The sequence below is a fragment of the Oreochromis niloticus genome, linkage group LG18 (genome assembly GCF_001858045.2).
Source record: "Oreochromis niloticus isolate F11D_XX linkage group LG18, O_niloticus_UMD_NMBU, whole genome shotgun sequence".
Lineage (NCBI taxonomy): Eukaryota > Metazoa > Chordata > Actinopteri > Cichliformes > Cichlidae > Oreochromis > Oreochromis niloticus.
In genome coordinates, this window is record NC_031982.2 from 14,110,225 (window position 1) to 14,114,173 (window position 3,949).

Here is a 3,949-nt window from a genome sequence, read left to right on the forward strand (position 1 = left end):
CTGCTTCAACCACTTATCCATAACTACTGGCTTGATTTAAACCATTTGTCTACTAATTGTTGTTACTAGGCTAATCAATTTAACAGCTAGCTGTTAAGCTAGTTTAAATGCTTATAGCAGTTTCCATCCCATCAACAATTTCAACTGATTGCCACACTTTAAGTGGGCTGTTTCAGCTGTTTCTATAACTTGTCTTGACCGTTGCCGATCATTTTAAATCAGATATGTATTTATTTTAGTGGTCTGTGTTTTATTTTAGTCATTTATTTATTTATTAACCTTTTACCTCAAATCTGTTAAGGTCCACTGATTGAGCTAATTTCTCACCCACCCCCAGCTACTGCACATGTAGCCTACCGCCTGAGTTGCCTGCTTTAACTTCTGGTTGTGAATGAGGCCTTTCCAGCCTTAGGTGCCACCAGTGACTATACAGCTGACTACACAGCCATTAGGCCAGAGTACTTAAGGCCACAGAGAGGCGAGCTCCAGTACTAGAGAGCCTTTGTGTTGCAGCTTGTGAGCTGTGTGTGTGTTTTGGCAAGGAGGGTGTTTTGGCAATTTTCAACTGTTTTGACTTATTCTTTTGATCAGCTTCTAGGTTTTGTTGGGCTTTTCTTCTTTTGATCGTCATAGCAGCTCAGCTCTTTCCTTTTGTTTGATTACTTAGTAAGAAAAATGTATTTAATTGGCTAATTTACCCTCATGTGTCCTTTTTCAAACTGAACAAGTTGTGTTGCTTTCCCCCCATTACCTTAGCTTCCTGGGGTATAACAACCAACTTTAGCAGTTTTTAAGAGTGATTATATTGAATAAAAACAAAATTCAACATGTTCTGACAACATGGGGCCACAGTCTAGATGGACGGACAAAGTGGTCTGTGCTGACAAACCCAAAGGAAGAGTACAAATTGGAGTCAACTCTGAGCCAACTAACCGGCTGAACGATAAAAAGAGCGGCTGCCCAATCTAGCAGAGCATTATCAAAGAGGGCCGTCCACTGCTGCCACAACCCAGCCCTGACAGTTCACACTAACAGCATCATACAGTATGTGTTAGTGTGTGACTGTGTGTTTATGTTTCAAAGCTTCTGCTCACGTAAGTTCAAACACTTTGATACTGGAAAACCGCAAACAGTCAAATATGAAAACATGAGACTTTAAAAACCACTCTGAGTTAAACAAACCGCGTTAATTGCATTTCTTCTTTTTCAAGCTTTGCTTAGAGATTTGTTAATGTGCATATGTTTTGTGGTACTCATTGTGCTCCAGCCCCCTGTATGCACTCGTGCGGCATGATGAGATCAGAGAGCAGGTTCGGGAGGAGCAGAGCGGGAGTGAACAAACGGGCGGCACTCTTTCATCCCTTCCCCATTTGCTGTTGATGTCCTTTGATTAATTTGCCTTTTGATGAATCTTCCTGCATCTATCTACCAAACATGGAGCACTCTCTTTTTTCCCCCTGCCAACTTCTACATCTGTGATGTTCTGTTCTCCGACGGTTCCTTTGACACATTTCAGGATCTTCAGTTTAAGGCAAAAGGTTTTGTCATTCTGCTTGTTGTTACTGGGAGTGTGAAAGTGTGAAAGAAAGACAGACAGAAGCTTTGCAGGACTCTGTGTAGTCATGTGAGAAACTAAGCACACCCCAGCTTCATGAGCAACTTGAAGTAATCATTCACTGTGTGTCTATCAGTCTCTCACATGGTTGTGTAGAAATTTTTCCCACTGAGCCTTTCAGTGTTGCTTCTTTGCATTGAGTTTCACCGATGTACAGATCTCCGGTCCCACAACAGTATTTCAATCAGGCTGAGGTCTGATTTGCTTCTGTGCATGGGATCGTTGTCCTTTATATTTTAATTTGGGCCAAACTTTAGCTCTCAGACAGAACGCCTCACATTTGACTCTAGAATATTTTCGTTTAAGACTCAATGACTGTAAAGTGCTGTGGCTGCAAATAAGCCCAAATCAACATCCCTCCACTACTGTGCTTGACAGCTGATATGATTTGTGCTGGTACGCTGTATTTGATTTCTTTTCCAAATGTGGCACTGTGCACCATGACCAAACATCTTCACTTTGATCTCATCTATCTATAAGACGTTTTTTTCTCTTTAAGAGGCTTTCTGCTGACAATCCTTCCAAACAGGCCATGCTTGTTCAGGCTTTTTCTAACTGCTGTCATGAACTTTATCGTTTAACATTCTAACTGAGGCATGTAGAGTCTGAGATATGGCTCATGTTTTGAAGTTTCTCTGAACACCGCGTGGGTGAATTTGCTGAGATGTCCACTCCTGGAAAAACTGGCCACTCTCTTGAATGTTTTCCATTTGTGAATAATATTTCTCACTATAGAATCATGGCCTTCAGATGGCTTGGAAATGGCCTTATAACCCTTCCTATTTAAGATCCTTCATGATGTATTTCCTACTCGGTGTTGTGTTAACACACACTTGAATATTTCAGACCAGCAAACTGCCTCTGCTTTTATAGAGGTGTTCACCTAAGCTGATGAACAGTGAATCAAGAGCATTTGACTAGCAGCTCCTGGCTTTAATTAAATTAATTTAATTAAATTAAAACTCCAGCACTCAAACAGACAGTGCACAGAAAGTTCACTTTTCTGTGACACAATAAAGACAGGATTTAAACAGTATTTTTAAAACTACTTTTCTTCTCACCTAACAAACAAAATTAAGATCAGATTGTGATCTAGTGAATAAATGACCACTTCAAGATTGTCAGCTTCCCCAGTTTTCAGGACAGATCAGTGTAGCTGGTACAGTTTTAGGACCTGTTGGCATCTAAGGTTATTCAGTGGTCTACGTCTCTGTCTGAGGCCTTCAGTGAAGCACTGACTAAAATATATTTCTCTGCCATCGATACTAAAAGCACCACACTCCTCAGGAGAGTAATGTTTTATTGAGGAAATATGAGAGGTCTGTTAGAAGCAGCAAGGAATATACTAGCTTCTCTGCAGAAATTCACATGGATGCACATCCTCTGCTGAACGGTTCACAAATGATTTACTGAGGGGTCCACAGGCTTGTCTGCGGCTGGCTGCTTGAGCAGGTTACATCGAGAAGACGCACAATGCACAGCACCAACTCACACTACAATGCGACATTAACAACAATCGTGTTGAAAAACACCCAGGTATTGTGTTCAGTTATGAAACCATTTCCCCCCCATTGTCTCGGGCCGAAAACAATTGAAATCTAGGTCAGTGGGGTACGCAAGGGAGAAGAGGTTCCCAACATTTCAGCACAGACAGACACTTGAACCTCATGACAATAGTCAAGCAGAAGCAGCTCGTCTGCACAGGCCTGTCATTGTTAGACATGTTGTTAATTAGATCTATTATGACCTCAACAATCACATTAACTGCCATTAAGTTCACATTAACCACCAACTGTTCGATAATGAAATCTCCAATTTACGTAAATGGAGTGAGAATGATGACATGGCTGATTAAGTTTATGTGGAAACACAGCTCTGATCATTTTTCCTGATAATAATTCAACCACGCACCCATGATCTTTTCATAAAATATTGCATTTTTAGGGAAATAAATGGAGTTGTTAAAAGAGTGGCACGGAGATATAAAACTGTTCTTAGCTATGGTTTGAAATTGGATACTCTGAATCTGTATCTTTGACTTTGGAGCCACATGTGGAGGGTGAAAAGCTTTTTCTTTCAGTCACCACTTGCTAAATGTTTTGAAACTACTTCTGGTTCATGTACCTGCAGGGAATGGGCAGTCTGTCTCTAAAATGTGTATTTCTCTGTGCTGCATGCTTTGGGCTCCTGATCACTGAGATAAGGCCACACACTTTGTTGCATCAAAAACAAAAAAAGACTAGCAGCCAGCTGAAAAAGGAGACAGGCTGCATGAAGAGAATCCACAAGCAGCAGCTTTGTAAAGACTGACATCTAGTGTCACAGCAGTGAAAC